The following is an 18,608-nucleotide window of genomic DNA, read 5'->3' as shown; positions in this document are numbered from 1 at the left end:
GGATGTAGTCAGGTAATGTGTGTAGGCACCTAGCTCAGTGCCTGGCTCACAGAGAGCACTCAGTGGGTGTTAGCTGTTATTATTATTATTATTGTTATTGGGATTATTCTGTTTGTAGTCGTCACCCCCGGTTGGCTCACTGTCTTCCAGGCAAGCAGTGCTACGGGGAACCCAGTGAAAGATTCTTCTGAATCTCCTGCCTTTTCCTGATTAACTCTTGTTTTCTTCCACTTGCTTTCTCATCGGCATCCCTCCTTCTTATGGGGTGGATGGAGCAATCACATACTAAGAGCCTACAGGAGTAAAATAAAAGCAAGAAGCAATGTCTTTCCTCTCTGAATTTATAATCCACACCCAGCCTTTATAAAATTAACCCTTAGGGCAGGGGCTTTAGTTCATGCAAATGAGTGAAAATCTGGGTTGTTCTGATATAGGGACGATGATTTTTACTGGACAACATGCTGTATGGGGTTTGACCCAGGCTGAGCATATTTGCGCCAGGGCTGGCACTATCCAGTGACTTGATGCCAGTTTGATACGTTCATACCTGTCTGTGCAGAGGCTGATGACAAAGATAGTTCTAAGACGTCCTTTTGTCTCCTTGTTGAGAAAGTGACAACAATTAATAGGATGGGTGCTCTGTGTTTGTTGCTTTCAGTGTGTCCCTTCTGGAGAAGATGGCCAGCAACCCCAAACGCGGATCCTACGATGGTCCATTTTGTATTTGAGACCTTGTGCATTCCTTCCGCACGATTCTCAGCATATTAAGGGTCTTTATTCACTAACTCAAGACGGATACTACTCTTGAGTGTTTCTTTGCTATGAGCAGAATCTCAATATGTTAAAAGAAAGTAAAAAATGAAGCTTTTGCAAAAGATACTCTCTTTTGTCCCCCTAAAGCTTGGACAGGATGGAAGAATACTCTATAACGAACTGGGTGGCATTGGTCAACTTGACCTAGAAGGTCTGTCTGTTTGCATGAAAACGATGGCTTTATACAGCCACGCTCAGTCCCCACACTTTACCGCTTCCCTTTGTGATAGTGAAACTTCAGAGACTCTCCCAGGGATGAGTCTTGCTTCACAGTTACTCAGTGCAGTTCTCTGTCGACATTATTGGGAATTGCCTGCCATGTGGCTGAAAGCACACTTTCACCCTTTGCTGGTTAGCTGCTCCTCACAGTAATGATTCCGTTTTCCTGAGTGAATTTAATTGCAAAACAGTAAGTAATTGCCTAAGTTGGTGAATACATAAAGGTTTTGCTGGCTCTCTGGGGAGTTTTCCCCCCGTTAAGGGCTGTTGTGTATGTGATTATAAGGTTACATCCCCTCTATTCTGTGGAATGGTCAAAACCTTATTAGAAGTCCCATTGGCCAGTCCCTGATCTAGGCCTCTCACCGGGAGTGTGGGGGGGACCAGGTGACGAGGGCCTGGAACCCGGGATCTGCGTGTTCCTGATAACACTTCATTTGCAGGAGGAGCAGAGTAGAGATTTTGTAAGGCCCGCAAAGGACCCAAGAGGAGCATGGATACCAGGATTATGTAGATTCAAGTCCTCAAGGGACCCCAGTCCCCCAATAGTAATAGCAGGTGGGGTCCAGAACTATCTCTGGTTAATGGGACTGTTTTTTTTTAATGATCTAGTTTTTTCTTTTTATGATTTTTATTGATTAGATCACTACATACATTATAAAATTAGATATTTTTATTATATTTATATAATAACCATATTTATGTGCTAGTTCCAGCTAAATGCCCTCCCACCCACAGTGCATTTTGTGAAAAGAGGCCCAGTGACAAACTTTTAAGGTTTTATTTTGCATCCTCGGTCAGGGTGTACCAAATGTTTATGGGGTGTTTGTTCTGCAGTGATTACTCCTTAAGTCTTCCTGTCAGTAATGTGTGATGCAGACTCCGGTTCTCCCAGTCCTCCTGCAGCATGGGAAAATACCATGGGCTATGTGAGAAAGCACTTATTGTGCAAAGCTGTTCCCAGAAAACCCTAGCTGTGGGCAAGGGACTAGATAAGACATGCGGCTGTAGAGAAGAGGCTTTAGTTTTGGACTAAGGGAGGAGGGAACATTCCAACGCCGGAGAGGAAATAAATGGATCAAGGTGGGGTGAGACAGGGTGGGAGGGAAGCTGAGAAAGTGGGTGAAAGCTCAATCCCAGAGTTTTTCTTTGCGTGCGTGTGTCTTTGCAGATGTGGGTGTCTGGGTGAGGGTGGTGGATGCAGAGCATTGGGGTAGAGTGAGGAATGGTAACAGACAAGCAAAGTGTGAGAAGCTGGGTGACGTTAGGACCCTCTGGGGATGCCAGAACCTGCTTTCTGCTTTCTCTTCCTGCAATGCTTAGCTCAGCCAGCTTGGCTTTGCACCCATCAGCATGCCTGTGGGAGCCACGGTAAGGTAATTAACACTCAGATGTCTGACACTAAATATTTGGAATCCCACAGCGTGCTGGGGTGGGCAGATTTCAGGGGTTGCTGCTTCTTAGGAACAACCAGCTGTTCCTGCTCCTCCTAGAAAACAGAACAAGATGAGGGCTTAGAGAAGAGAAAGATTTATTTGGATTTGATGAGGGATTTCCTGGCTGTGAAAACACAGAGGGAAATATAGTCTTTGGGATGGGACGCCTATAAGAGATGTGAAATCTCCTTCCTTCCTGTAATTCTAGCAAGGAGGAGAGCAGCTCCCCTGCCTTCACTGTGCAGTTTCTGGAGACAGGGACCCAGTCCAAATACTCACCCCATGGCCATCCCAACCCCCAATTAAATGAAGACTGTTGATGCCAAGGAGGATCAGGGGTCATTTTCCCACCTTCATTGCGTACATGTTGTACATAAAGCCAGTTGTTGGAATGTTTCGACTCAACCTTGGAAATAATGATAGTTAACACAGAAACACTTCTGTTGGAGCATGCTCGTATTAGAAATTGGTTCTAGCTAGATGGAGGGAAAGTGGCATGCTGCCTTTTACAACGTAGATGACAGAACAGCATTTGCCAAAGTAGCTGAATTATTGTGAGCATATTATCCCGAAACGAGTCAATTGGTAGACAGCATGTTGTATAGAAGGTTACAAGCCAGGAGACCTTAGTTCAACTTCTGTCTCAACTTTTTGGAGCCTCAATTTTATCAGACTACAGCCGCATGAGTGACCCCCGTGAGGCCAGCACAAAACTTCCCATCGGAGCTCAGCCCAAACTGCAGAATTGTGCACAGAAAATTATTGTTGTTTGCAGCCACTAGATTTTGGTGCTTTGTTAAACAGCAATAGGTAACTCATAAAGGTAGAGATGTAGAAAGTGGAATAAAAAATGAGCTAAGAGCAAGGTGGTAGGGAAGAGAGGCTTGGAAGAAAGATGTTCAGGGTCTTTGGAATATCTTCAGAGAGGTGGGACCACCCCATGGGGAATGGGGGGAAATGGTATCATGGTACTTTGCCCCTCTTCTCTCTTACTTCAGCCTTAACCTTGGCTGATAACCAAGGTCTACCCCAGCTCCGGTGTGATTTTGATCTTGGTTGGGAGAACCATGAAAAGCCAAAATCACCCCTCTCTCTGCTGCCTTTTTTTTTTTTTTTTTTTTTTTTTTCTGCTGCCTTTTTCTGAGACTGGAACTTCCTATGCCATGTGCTGGTGGCCAACCCTGAATAAGAACCTCCCAGTGAGTTCCTTGGACCATTGCTCACTTCCTGTCATTCTTGTGCTGCCTTGTCCCTGCCCTGACATCCTCCTTGGGTCTTGAATTCCCCCTTCTAGCTGGTTTTTGGAGCAGTCTGCTGTCTTCCTGGTAAAATTACACTGTTGGGGTTCATATTGCCATCTGCCGTGTAGCGTACATGGTGGGGGACGTGAATCTCTAGAAGCGCTGCTCTCAGGGTTGGGTTTGGTGATGTAATGATACACAGGGAGGCACGATGGAGGGTGGGGACTGTAGAGCTGTGTGATTTTGTAGGCGGGACACTGGAGCAGGCACAGACCATGCTGACTTAAGACTGAGCTCCAGGTTTAGACAGCGGACTCCAGGGCCAAACAGATGCCATCTCCAGGGTTCACAGATGAATCGGATTGCTCCCATCTGACAAAACATGTTGGAGGGAAACAAAGATCCATGCTTAAAGAGAACCCTGAGCATTTACGGTGACCCAGTGTCCGGCTGTAGACAATGATAAAGGCAACACGTAAGCAATGGTCATATCACAGAGTGACAAGGTTCAGGAGTGTTATGAGACCCCCAGGGAGTGAGTAGGCTCAGCAAAATTCAGCCAGCATGGGGTGAAGATGAGGCCAGTGTAGATCAGAGCAGGAAACTCCCAGTTAATTAGTTAAGGATTGTCAGAATGTCTTTAGTAAGGAATTAACAGACATTAAGTTTGCTGAATAGGTTGCTATGGCATGCTTATGCTTACTAAAACATGCTACACTGTATACAGTTTTCATTCCAGCGTAAAAGTTTGGTATCTCCAACAAACATTCTAATTACCTTCTTAATATCCCCATGAAAACTTCATTATCTGTACCTCCAGGTGCTTTTGAAGGTATGTGGGATGGGTGGGCATTATCCATGACAGTCAAAGTAGTGGTATTTGCAAGAGGCTAAATTAGGGCCCATGAAGAATTAATTCTTTTTTTTTTTGAAGAATTAATTCTTGATAGATGTTTTTATGCTACACCCAACCTTGAGATAATGGGCCACTGACTTTCATAATAATGATCATAATAATTAGTTACTTTTCTCCCCATTTTTTATTGAAGTGAAATTCATATAATATAAAATTAACCACTGTTACAGGTTTAATCGTGTCTCCTCCCCAGAAAATTCATATGTTGAAGTCCCCCAGTGTCTCAGAATTGACCTCATTTGGAAAGAGGATTGCTGCAGATTGGTTAGGGTGAGATCCTGGTGTAGTAGCTGGGTCCTTGGATCCAATATGACTGTTATCCTTATAAAAGGGGGAGCTTTGGACACAGAGGCACACACAAGTTGTCCATCTACAGGGCAAGGAGAGAGGTCTGGAACTAACCATGAGACAACTTGATCTTGGACTTCCAGCCTCCAGAACTGTGAATCAATAAACTACTGTTGTTTAAGCCACTCAAGTTCCTGGTACTTTTTTATGGCCGCCCTAGCAAATTAATACAACCATTTCAAAGTGAACAGTTCAATGGCATTTAGTATATTCACAATGTTGTCTAACCACTACATCTATCTAGTTCCAAAACATTTTCGTTATCCTCCTCCAAGCACCCTCCAAGTGAAATCCAACCCCTTAAGCAGTCACTCCCCATTCTCCCCTCCCCGTAGCCTGTGGCAACCACCAGTCTGCTTTCTGTCTCTATAGATTTAGCTATTCTGGATATTTCTTATAAAGGGAATCATACAATATGTGACCCTTTGTGTCTGGCTTCTTTCACTTGGCGTGAAAGTTGCTACTTTTTATTGAGCATCTTCTGTGTCCCAGCAATGTGACGTGTAGTTTATAATCTTCCCAAGAAACCTGCAACGTAGAAATAATCTTCCCACTTTTCAGATAAAGAAACTGAGGTGCAGAGTGCTTAAGGAACTTTTCTGAGATCTACCAATCTCTCTAGTCATATTTCTAACCAGCCCAGTGACTCTCCCTGAAGCCCCCTTGGCCTGCCTTTCCTGCTTGGTGGATAGCTCTGTATGTCTAAAAGGAGCAGGTGCGAGATAGCTAGTGGGAACTTGCTGTACAGCACAGGGAGCTCAGCTCGGTGCTCTGTGATGACCTAGATGGGTGGGATTGGTGGGGAGGTCCAAGAGGGAAGGAATATATATATATATAAAATCATATATGATTCACTTCATTGTACAGCAGAAACTAACACAACATTGTAAAGCAATTATACTCCAATAAAAAAAAAATTTTTAAAAGGAGGAGGTGCAATAGACTTGTGTCTCCCTGTCACTAGCCATTGCCTTTCCCACCACTGTACTCATCTTTTGTGCCACCTGTATCCTGGAGGCTGGCCTCTACCATTGGGACCTCCTGGTTCCTTTGCCCTCTGGCTTCCGGTTGGATTTGGCCAATGGGAAACAGAGACAGGAGATGAGAGGGCAGGAGGAAAGGTTGAGCTGTTTTTTTCCTGCTCCTTTTCTGCAGGGCTCTGTCTTGGCTCTTGCCAGGCCATTTCTCCTCCATAGCTCTAGCCACCCTGTTTCCTTCCCTTGTCCCTTCAGCCTTAGGGCAGTGATGACTTCCTCTTCTCGTTGGTCTCTAGATGTCTCACCACCACCTTTGGTTCCCTTAACCCTGCCTATAACTCCCTAAGAAATTTCCTTCATTGGAGTCTCTCCATTTGAACCATCCAGGTGGGGTGAATTCTCTTTCCTGCCAGGACCCTATTAGGGGTGATTGACTAATCACCAAACTTCCTGTATCACTTTCATGATTTCTGCCGTATCTGCGTGACATCTGGGCTATTGCTTATTTACTGGTGTTTTCTGAAATCATTTCACTTTTGTTTTTACTCACTAATTACTTTAGCTTTACCCTAAGCAATAATATCCATGAAATCATGGGTTTGATATGAAAGTTATATAGTTTTTCCTGATACATATTATAATATTATAATATATACATAATTCTTTAACAGAAACTGTATCTGGGTACCACTGCACAGCATCTTGCACTGACTAGATAGATGATCTTCTAGGCCCTTTTCCTCTCAGACAAGCTGTGATTCTAGATTAATACCTGAAATTTTGGTGCTTGTCTTAAGTCAAAAATATCTCAGTGGTTGATGGATTTAAATTGTTTCCTTTCAGCTGTACTGCTGCCGTAAACAGAAATGAGGAATTCTTTATTCTTGCACTGATGAAAAACTTCTAAGTGCTACCAAATAGGGAAAAATCATTTGGGCTTTCACTGTATTGTTGTGCAAAGAACGAAGATAAATCTGGTTTTGTGCAAGATGAAATCCTCTTTCCTCAGGTGGCCCTCACTGTGGGAGATTTGGGAGGAAGAAAGGAAAATGGAAACTTGACTAACTGTATTCACTTCAGGGAAGGGACCCGGATTCTCTGCACTTTGCTGGTGGCGAGGTGAGGTGTGGGCACTGCGGCTGTGAGCAAATCCTGGCAGACTGTGGTTTGAGAGCACCTGGCTCTTCTGAGAATGAGGACAAGGGGAGACTCTAGCAGAGGGCATTCCAGAACTGGGATGTGACTATCCTAGCTCTTTGAAACTCGTTCCCCTGCTTCTCTTAGGGCTTTGAGGAACTTGGACACACCCCTTCCCACCTGGATACACTCCATTCACTGTTCATTGAACACAAGTCTTCTTACCCACTTTCTTGTGCACCAGCATCTCCTGGAGCACTTGTTAGAACATAGGTTGCTGGGCCCTGTACTTGGTGTGTCTGAGTCAGGAGGTCTGGGGTGGAGCATGGAAGCTTGCATTTCTAACAAGTTCCCATGTGATGCTGCTGCTGCCGCTCTGGGGACCACGCTCTGAGAGCTCTTGAGATAATAATGCCGAGTGTCTGCTGTGTGCCAGACCCTTGAGATGGAAAGATGAATAAAGTAGAATTCTTCCTTCAGATTGCTTACTTTGCAAATAATTCAAACTCTCCGAGGTCAGTTGCCTCATCTGTAAAAAGAGAATAATTATCCTTATCTCACAGGGCTATTGTGAGAATTAAGTGATATTGAGTCACAGACCTTTGCTATTTTAAAAGAACACATCTCGAGACCTTTGCAAGTCCCCAATTCTATGAATACTATTAAAACATGTAATTTTCTCTATAAAACTTAGTTAAGCATAAGTGAAAATTTTAAGTGACCCTTTCAGGCCCCTAATGATTCACTAAATATAGGATTAAAGCGATTTATAAAGCAATTAAAATAAATTCTTGCTGGAACACTTGCTGAACAGTTTCAGAAATTACTTTCTCTTGATTCCTGATAGAGTATTGGGTGCCTCCAAGCAGCTACCGGCTTCGACATCTTACCCTTGAATTTACCCAATACTTCACTTTCTCTCTGTTTCCACTGTTCATATTTGCAACTGACTTACAAGTGGGATCTTCTTTCTTTTTTCCATAAAGACACAAAATATTTTACATTGACATTGAATAGAGAAAGCAACAAGGCCACATCAAGATACAGATGCTGGGCAGTAAGCTAGGCTTGCTCACTAGCTCAGATCTCTTCTAATATATGAACCACGCTGCAGGTCTGCCATGTTGTACAACTCTAGAAGACGTCTTCCATATTGTAAATCGTGTCCCTTGGAGCTGTGCAAAATAGTGGTGTTGCCTTTCCACATGGAGGTCTAATTTGTGATCTTGTTGTAAGACTTCCAGGTTACTCACAGGATTTCAAAACTAAGATTTGGAAACTCATGTTAACTTAGCAAATGCCAAGGCTCTGCTTGGTATGAGAGTGCCTCTTAGAATATCTGGAACATCACTGATTTTCCAAAAAGCCTCTTTCCCATCTTCCACTTTAATTTTGGCATTTCTGGTGTTGGCTCCACTCTTTCTAACCTTGGGTCTTAATATGACACCCCCTCCAGTTTATTCTGTTGCCTTGGGTTAGCCCAGGTTTGGTTGGCATTTTGTCCACCACTGCCCAATAGCTGTCTCCAGGGCCTTTGGCTGCTTCAGTCTATAACATACCAGCAGGAGAAGCAGGTTTGCGTTTTGGTGCCAATTCTGCCACTTCCACTGCATGACCCAGAGCAAGGGGTGTAAACCCTTTATGCCCCTTTGTCTTCCTCCTTAAATGGCTTCTTTCACTGATTTTGTCCATTGGGCCGCTAAAACAAGATGCCACAGACTGAGTAGCTTATAAACAACAGAAATCTGTTTCTCACAGTTCTGGAGGCTGGAAGTTCAAGATCAGGGTGCCAGCACGGTCAAGTGAGGGCTCTCTTCCTTGTCAAAGATTTCTTGTTGTATCCTTACATGGCGGAAGTGGATGGGGAGCTCTCTGGAGCCTCTTTTATAAGGGCACTAAATCTCATTCATGAGGACTCCATCCTTATGACCTCATCACCTTAAAGTCCTACCTCCTAATAGCATCACCTTGGGGGTTAGGTTTCAACATATGAATTTTGGGAGGACACATTCAGACCACTGCACCCATAAATAGTTTGTTGGAGAATAAAATGATAGTCACAGAGGCATGAAATTTATTTGCAGGAAGGGTACTTATATATCATTTAGATTAGCTAATTCCTTTATTTTTATAGTAGGCATAAAAAATTTCATTAGACTTTGATTTTCCCAGAAAACATGTGTTTTTAATACAGTGGCGTTATTAGCAAACAAAGCAAACGCTGTTATATTTTTATGGAATAAACTTAAGAGATTTCAGAGTTCCTGATCTACTGCATCATGCCTTGGATCACGAAAATCAAGTTTAGTAAAAAGTAGCTTTCCTATTCTTTTCTGAATTTAGGGGATTCAGGTTCTGTTAAACAATGGTCTGCCTTCCAGGTTAAGGAGAGTCTCCGCTTTCCTCTGGATGGGTTTTCTGTGGCCAGGGCTTTGTAGAGCAGCCAGTGTTGTTTGTGTGGGGACCTCCTCTCTACTTCACCAGTAATCGTGATATTCAAGAGCTCTAAACAGTCTGGAGAGCCCAACGCCTGTAAATGGGGCTTTTGGACCCCCTTAGATCATTCACTGAGGCAGCTGACCTTTGTGACTTACATATCTATGTCTTTGGGGTTGTTTTTCTCATGTGATTTACAGTGGTTCCTTTCTAATTTGCAGGCTACGATTCCTAGCAAGAACCGAGCCATTTTTGAATATTCAGAAAGGGCAGCACTGTAATATGACTGTTTACAAATTAACACACATTTCTTGTTAGCTTGAAGAGAAGCAGAGTGCTCAGTTCAAGGAAAATCCTTAGATTCTAAGTGCTGGGGAGGTCTTACAGCTCATCTCTGATGCCTGCATTTTAATTCTACTTCTTGGGACCATCTTAGGAAGTCTTTTCTAGCTCTTTGGAACAGCTATTTAGATATTTGAAGACAACTGTCATACTTTTCCCTATGGCTTTTCTTTTCCTAGCTGAGAATGCCAAATTCTAAAATGATTTCCTACAGGACACAGTCTTAGTTTCCAACACTTCTCTGGACACTTTTCCCCAACACTTTGGATTGTCAGTATCTTTTTTAAAGAGAGGTGTCCAGAAATAATTGTATCATTCCAGGTGTTATCTGACCAGAGAAAAGCATTTTGGGAGTATGACCTCCCCAATCCTAAATAAAATAATCTGTTTATTTAACACTGCTTGGGGCAAACGATAGCTGGAATTAAATTCCCACCTTCAGTAAGAAAATGGTAGATTAAACAACATTAATACAGAACTCCAGTGTTCAGAGGTCTGGAAACCATCATTTTAGTCATAAAGATGCTCATAATAGCTACCATTTATTTAGTGCATACATTTTACATGAGTTATCTCATTTAATTCTTATAATTCCATGAGGTATATATAATATATTATAATAATGCCACTAAATCCCATTTTGCAGATGAGGGAACTGAGGCTCGATGGGACTCAATAATCTGCCAGGTAATAAGTGCAGGATTTAAAGCCCGTGTACTTTCTGCTACACTCCGTTACTTTTTTTGATTTTGGATGGTCAGGTGAAAAGAGGTGTTTTAACTGAAAGACTTGCTGCCTTCATGGAGTTGAAGCGTTATTATTTGTAATGGAGAGAAAACTTTGAACCTCAACGGGAGAGAACTACTGTGGAGAATGCAGATGGAACATTTGAAACAGACACCTTCTAAGACTCCTTGATAAATACAATTCTCTCAGCTTCTAAGCAGTGTAGACTTTCCAGACGGAAGCAAAGCCTGTGAGCTTGTACCTCCATGACATTATAGCAGCCAGGGTGCAGGGCTGGGGGGTTGGGGGGAGTGGGTCCAACAAGTATTATACAAAATAAGTAAGTAAATAAATATAACAAAATGAAAGTATTTAGGTTAAGTGTCATGCAGACAAAGTAAAGGATTGCATTATTTCTGCCTCTTCTGTGGGTCATGGACGTGAAGTGTTCTCCATCTGGCAGTGCAGAGGAATCACCTGATGGGTGTATTTAAAGGCAGATTCCCTGGGCTCTGATGCCCATCCAACGGGCCTGGGATGGGACCTAGGGTTTCCATTTCATAAAGCTTTCCCAGGGCTTCTGACCGTCTGGTAGAGTTGGAAGCAGACAGTGAATTTCCAACCTTGGACTCTAGGATGACTTAAGTCTGTTCAGCAACCAGTCCCTCACAGAAAACCACCTGAATTTTATTTGCTGAATTGAACAGTTGGCTGGGCATTGCAGTTTCATGCACAGTTAGTGCATGTATCAGATCATGGGTCTTAAGAATAGCGGCAACACAAATGTACACAGTCTACCATGCCAGTAGATCAGAAGAGATTCATGAAATTATCTTCCAGCTAAGCGGTAAATTCTGTAATTTTCAGTATTCTTTTCGTGTAGTGTGAGAGTTTGCATAATTTCCCTGTGGTAGAATGCAGAGGATTCAAAACAATAAACTAAGAGATCTACCAATTCATTGGAGCACAAAATTTAAATCCGTGTTTGCTAACAATATTTCAATTTCTGAGCAAATCTGACATGGAGAGACTGAATAATTATATTTCCATCTTTGCTTTGGGAGGAGTCTGTTTATTTATTGCTTTGGTTAAGAATGCTAAAAACCTGGAACTCTGTACTGTGATATTTACCTTTGTCCGATAAATTTATTGCTTAAGATTGTATTGATTTTGTCTTATAAACGTTTATCAAATGATCGCTCTAGGTCATAGAAGGAGAGAAATGCAGCATTCAGTTAGGCTTTTTGGATACTGAGTCCCTGCCTCAAGAAAATAAACATAAAAACATAGTAATAATTAACTGTATATTTGCCTCAGAGTTTACAAAACATTTTGAAGTCCTTGATCTGGTTTGATTTCCCCCCGAAACTCTGAAGTGAGGAGACCAACTTTGCCGTGGAACTTCTTTAGATATAGAGCCATTATTCCATCTGTGTGTGCTTTTTCATCAATTTATGTTCAAAAATGTTGATGATGTGCAACTCCTGAGAATCATGTCCTTAATAGAAAAACTTCTATTAACCCAAACTTAACCTAAAGAGGCTGTTTCACACTCTATTTGTAAAGGGAGGTAAATTGAAATGAAATGAGTAGATATCAAAATGGCTAACATTTCACCTTTCAACTAATTAAGTAACAAATTTATTCATACATCCCTCAAATACATATTGAGCATCTGTAACGGTATTTCCTTCCAAATCTTGAGACTGTATCGGGTGGTGATTAAGAACACCAGCTTTGGTACTAGCAGATTTGGCTGTGAACCCCTCCTCTGCCACTTTTCCCGTGACATTGTACATGCTGCTTTTTTTCTTTCAGTTTTGGCTTCCTTTCCTGTAAAATATGGATAATAATAGTATGACCTGATATCATCTCGAGGGGGTGAGAATTACAGGAAATAAGGTATACAGAGTGTTTACACAGTACCTGGTGTGTAAAAGGGGCTTAATAAATTATAGAATAAAATATTACTCTACAGTGAAAGCTGCTGTTCAGAAAATTGACCACAGCCAGCAAAGACACTTGGCTCTCTTTGATGGACCATGTGTCTCTAGAGCGGAAGTGTTACTCAGATATTTAGAAACACTCTCTGCAAGACATTCAGAGGTGAAATCCTCGTAATTAGCTATCATGTCAGTTTGCGTTATTTTGGTTATCAGTCAGAGGAAAGAGAATTTACTGGTTCTTGTAAATTGTCAAGCGGCACGACTAAACTTTAGGCAAAGCTTGATCCAGTAGCTCAGCTAACCGGGACTTGGTTTCTCCCGGTCCAATGTACTTGCCATGGCTTCCTCCCAAAGCCCCATGCGGTGGTCCCATCTCATTTCCCAAGTCTCTCCTCAAGTAAAAGAAGAAATATCTATGGCGGCTGTGAGCCCCACATCCCCCCAGGGCCAGGACAAGACCGAGAGGATTGAGGCATTTGCCTCAGATGCAAAATTTAAGTGGGCATCAAAAAAACTCAGTAATCAAGGTACATAATATTTTCATGCTACGTGTAAAAAAAAATAATGCAAAAATCCATGATGAACAGAATATCAAAGACTTAAATAAAAGAAGAATCAGAATCAGCTGAAGAGAGATGCTTTCTCCCAATAGTTCCATCAAACATCTTTTTTCTCTTCTGGGCCCTGAGTTATGTCCCATCCCAGAACCAATTGCTGTGGCCAGAGGCATGGGACACGCCCACTGGCTTCAGCTAATCAGGGTCCACTTCTGAAGTGGGGTGGGGTCAGTCATAATCAAGCCAAAGAACAATGAATGGGAGAGCTGGCTCCAGAAAGAAAGACCATAAAAATCACAGTATTGTTACCCTAGGAAGGCGGCATGAATCTCAGGTGTCAGTAAGCTATGTTTCACTCTAGTCATTAATTAACCAGATTCCATCTTTTCGTCCAGCTCCAAAGCTATGTTTATTTGCTTACCATTACAACTTGATGTTTATCATGATGGTCAGAAGTCCACGTTCTGCTTATTTTGCCTCCCCCACCCCCAGTTTGTTTGCTTTTAGCAAGGTTAAGAAGGAAGAGGTGTTGGTGTGGGTCGGAGGACTCCAAGAGGATGGGGTGTCCATGGACCTACACTGTTAAGGTAGAGGGGGATCAGTGAAACTGTAGCCCACAAGGTCTTCTTTGTGTCTGTCTACAGTCCTAGTAACTCTGTGTGTGTGCGCGTGCGTGTACGCACGCTCTCACCTTTGGCACAGTGATGACTGTCATAAGCACGTTCTCAGTGGGGTACTTATGGAACATCTCTGATGATAAAGATGCTGTTCACACCTGAGCACTTAGTATGTGTGTATTATATATAAGGTGTTTTCATTTATAGTAGCTTAGCCAGTTATGCAAGGCTGGTATTTTTACTTCCTCTTTTTTTTTTTTTAACGTCTTTATTGGAGTATAATTGCATTACAATGGTGTGTTAGTTTCTGCTTTATAACAAAGTGAATCAGTTATACATATACATATGTCCCCATATCTCTTCCCTCTTGCGTCTCCCTCCCTCCCACCCTCCCTATCCCACCCCTCTAGGGGGTCACAAACCACCGAGCTGATCTCCCTGTGCTATGTGGCTGCTTCCTCCTTTAACAGAGGAAAAGACTGAGGCTCAGATATCTTACCAAAAAAGAGTAACTCTAAGGACAAATAACTAGAAAGTGGCTGAGATCAGATTTAGATCCACATCATTCTGGACCCAAGGCTCATGTTCTTTTCGGCATACGTCACTTGATGGAGGGGGTAGATCATTAGACCCAGAGTCAGGAGGCCAGGTCTGTTCCCAGTTCTGTAACTGACTGTCCCACTTTTGGCAAGTTGCTTCCCCTTTCTGGGATGTGGTGTTCTTAGGTATACCGTGAGAGTCACTTTTAAGTTTTGTTTTTAGCAGAAAAGCACTTCCTTCAAATGGAATCTTAAATAACTCAAAGCAGGCTCTTCTCTTTTTTTTGCGGTACGCGGGCCTCGCACTGTGTGGCCCCTCCCGTTGCGGAGCACAGGCTCCGGACGCGCAGGCTCAGCGGCCATGGCTCACGGGCCCAGCTGCTCCGCCGGCATGTGGGATCTTCCTGGACCGGGGCAACCTGTGTGCCCTGCATCGGCAGGCCTACTCTCAACCACTGCGCCACCAGGGAAGCCCCAAAAGCAGGCTCTTCTGATGGAGTCTGGAGAGTGGGGAGTCGGGGTGGGATTGGGGAATCACAGAGCCCTGCTGGTTCAGCAGCCCTTTCCCACTGGGAGCTCCTGGGGTGCTGGTGAACACAGTGTAAAAGGCACTAAACTTGACAAAAGTCATTTCCAGTCCTACCATTTTATGGCCATGGTTCTGAGTGTCCTCTGAAGGAACCAGAGAAACAGAGATTAAGGAACTTGAGGCATGAAGTAAATGAGGAGAGAGAGGGAGGACTCACAAGCCCTGGCTGACAGGAGCAAACACGGTGGGAAACCCCAGGCCACTTGGTTGGAGATGGAGGAACCAGTATAAACTTCATCTGCAGAAACGCTTACATCTTGATTTCTTGCTCTGTTCTCTGAAAGTCTTCTTCTTCTCTTCCTTTCTGGGTACACCTCTCATATTCTTTTAGAACAATATCATTGTCCTCTGCATGAGTTCAGAATCTGTTACAGGGACCCTCACGAAGTGTTGGTATGATAAATGTTAAAGTTGATTAGATTGGGGAGGGGATTGTGAGACTATTAAACTGGTTTAAAACTGGGTTGGTTTCAAGAGCTGTAAGCAGTTGGAAAATAAAAAAGGAAACCCTTTTTTTTTAGTTCTTAAAAGAAATCCATAATGGGTTTTCCTCATAAACTGCAATTATTTTTAAATAGCACTAATGAATAATTTAAAGACCCACTGGGTTAGGCAATTAGTTTTAAGTGTGGATTAATTGCTTTCTTTATAATATTACATATTCATTTTTTGCATAACTTGGACAGATATTTCATCTTATTTAAAAATATTTTATGTTTTCTAAAATGTTCTGATAGGTGGGAAAAGAAAATGCTACAGTCATTGTAGAATGTGAAGCCTGTACCTGCCCTTGCTTCAGGAGATCTAACAAAAGCATGGCATTTTCTTTTCCCCACTGGTGATCCGGTAGGCGGGGTGTTACTGATGGCAGTGGCTATCGAACTGTTTTTGATTGTGACCCGCAATAAGAAATTGTGTCCCAGTACTGACACTTTAACATAAAAGTTATATGGAACAGAAGTTTTAGAATACAAGGCTTAGCTCTTTTTCATACCCACCAATATTTTCTATTCCACTCCACTTAAAACATGGTCCAGCAAGGTAACTTTTGGAGGCAGGAAGGAGGTTTCTGGGGAGGCTGGCCAAGTTCTGTTTCTTGACCTGGGTGGTGGTTATAGAGATGCTCATCTTGGGGCTTCCCTGGTGGCGCAGTGGTTGAGAGTCCGCTTGCCGATGCAGGGGACACGGGTTCGTGCCCCGGTCCGGGAGGATCCCACATGCCGTGGAGCGGCTGGGCCCGTGAGCCATGGCCGCTGAGCCTGTGCATCCGGAGCCTGTGCTCCGCAACGGGAGAGGCCACGGAGGTGAGAGGCCCGCTTACCGCAAAAAAATAAAAAGAGATGCTCATCTTGTAACTATTCACTAGCATCGTTTCATATGGTTATCTGTACCTGTGTTTTATTTTGCTACATAAAGGTTAAAAGTATATGTTCCATCAGTTTGGAAAACATAGTCCTAGGGGTGTGGAAACTTTCCTGCCCATCTTCATTTGGTTTTTAAAGCAGACAGAGAAGGTTAAACTGAAAAGCCCAAGGGTGATTTAAGGGACCCTAGGAAACAGAGCAGAGCAGCAAAACCACTCCTCTGGCCATGCTGCAGGGGGTGGGTGGAGTGGGCTTGAGAACTAGATCCACAAGTCACGTTTTGGGATCGAAATCTATCCCCCCACTGGCTTTCCAGAGTCAATGAACAGGCCAGGAACGTAGCCAAATGGGATTCCCTCAGGTTGGGGTCTGCAATATCGTTGGAAGGAGGCATTCAAGGGGTGGGGGTGGATTATGCTGGGCATTTTACTGTTACGAACTTCAAACTTGGAACCTCTTTCCACCCTTTCAGAAAGAGGTCCTCTCTCTTTAATCTTCTCTACCTCAATCAGCTTCTTCTAATGGGTACCTGTATATTAGCATTGAGGGTCTATTTCCCTTATTTTATTGATCTGTCTTGAAACTGTCTGAACCAATCAACCTTCTTTAGAGAGTAGTATTTCAAACAATGTATGTAGAATGATGGGCGTTGAAATCCTCAGTTCTAGCCTCAGCCTTGATCTGCAGTAGCTTTGTGGTCTTGGGTAAAGGGAACAGGATATCGTTTCATCAATCAAGAGCAATCAGTCTTTGACTATATTTGCTGTCCAAGAACACAATGGCATGAAGCTTTTATCTCCCAAGTAATACAGCTTTTATTTAGTGTCCAGAAAAATTATTCAGAGCTTTGAAATAAAGCGAGTGGCATGTCCCTTGAACATCATGAATGGCCCCAGACCCACCCAAGGGGGGGAGTATATTTTGTTCAACTCTGCTTACTATTGGTTAAAGATTCAGACTATATGACATTATATGTTAACTTGGAAATTTTTTTGTCCAGTAGAGATACAAGTACTTTCTGTCTGATTGAACTGATAACCCCAAATATTACACTTTATTAGCCTGTTGAACTTTCAGTGGTTTTGTATCTAACCCAGAAATCATATCCTAACATTTCTGTAGTAAATTATCTTTAAATACCTAGCTCTTCAAATATTCTTTGAACAAGTCTTAGTACATTACTGGTTCCCTCATTAATTAATGAATTGAATAAAATCTTTGACATGTGTTCATTTTATATTTACACAAGAGTCAAGATTTTATCTTTTTGAAGATTATGCTTTTTGTGGGTTGCTCTACAGAGATGCCCAAGTGGACTAACCTGACAGAGCCGATTAAACTGTGTTGCTTGAGAAACGCATCTCAAGGGCTGTGTAAGCCCAGACGCGTCTTTTCTTGCTTCCAGAGTGAATCCCAGATGGCAACAGAACTCTTAAGTTTGCTGGCTTTCTATTTCTCTAGATTTCTTCTGTTTTTCATGTCTATAGATTTTATGTTTTTTTTTTTAGTTTCTGGTTCGTTATTCCCCTTGGTGTTAGCAAGAGTTGGGATTTTGGTTTTATGGTCTTTTGTGAATGGATGATGGAGATCTATTCTCTGACAGGTGAGACAGATATTCTGGTTTGAGAAACTTTTTTAAAAAAAAATTGTATGTTTATCTATTTGTGAGTACAAATCAATTAAGAATTTCATGCTCACTGGAAAGAATAGTTCTTTGAGATCTGAACTGGTGAATTTTTGTGTTTCTGTGGTTATTTTTGACTTGAGGCTGAAGCTATAGAACTGAAGCTATGAGCTGTCTGTGTGTCAGGAGGGCTGTGTGTCTGTGATTCACAAAAGGCCTTGATATCACATTGTACAAGTATGAAATGTTTTCTTACCTCCAGGTTAGATTATTATGTCTTAAAATAAAGGAGCTCTGATCTGACTAGTTGTCAGAAATTGATAAATCTTATATAAATCTCATATTCCCCCAATATACAGAAAATAAGTAAACTACAGTTTAAAGTACTAAATTTTAAAAATGATTCTTAATGAAAATGTTAGCTCATAACCACATTAGTATAAGAATCCAAGTTCACATAATTAAGATAAATCTTTAGAAAAATCAGACTGGTTCAATTATTTTGGTTTAAAAATAAGCAATAATTATATATCTTTCCCTTGAATTTACAAGTATGAAGATCTTGGTGCTTTTTCTCATGAACTTCCTAACTTCCTGGTTTACTGATCAAATAAACTAACATTACTCCTACATAGCATTTAAGATTATAAAAAAATGTAAATTTTGTTTAACTAAATTGAATGATAATTCTGAAAAATGTTTTCATAGCAGTGTTTATGCTGTGTAGTCTGTCAGCTTGGACATAATTTCCAACATCTTTAGGTAACTTGAATTAATATTA

The 18,608-nt window shown here is 42.1% G+C and overlaps 1 long non-coding RNA gene across 1 annotated transcript; it reads right to left on the bottom strand.

Moving 5' to 3' along the window:
* Window positions 1–3,618: 3,618 nt before the first annotated feature.
* On the bottom strand, window positions 3,619–14,389 carry LOC113630278 (uncharacterized). Its single transcript, XR_003436886.1, has 3 exons — window positions 14,312–14,389; window positions 7,313–7,616; window positions 3,619–4,081 (listed from the first exon to the last, which is right to left on the bottom strand). It is a non-coding gene; the product is annotated as an uncharacterized LOC113630278 (long non-coding RNA).
* Between the last annotated feature and the right edge of the window lie 4,219 nt (window positions 14,390–18,608).

The sequence above is a fragment of the Aethalodelphis obliquidens genome, unplaced genomic scaffold (genome assembly GCF_003676395.1).
Source record: "Aethalodelphis obliquidens isolate GAN/ISIS:26980383/991018 unplaced genomic scaffold, ASM367639v1 scaffold30, whole genome shotgun sequence".
NCBI lineage: Eukaryota > Metazoa > Chordata > Mammalia > Artiodactyla > Delphinidae > Aethalodelphis > Aethalodelphis obliquidens.
The sequence above is the reverse complement of the archived record's forward strand: the minus strand, read 5'-3'. Positions and strand labels throughout refer to the sequence as shown.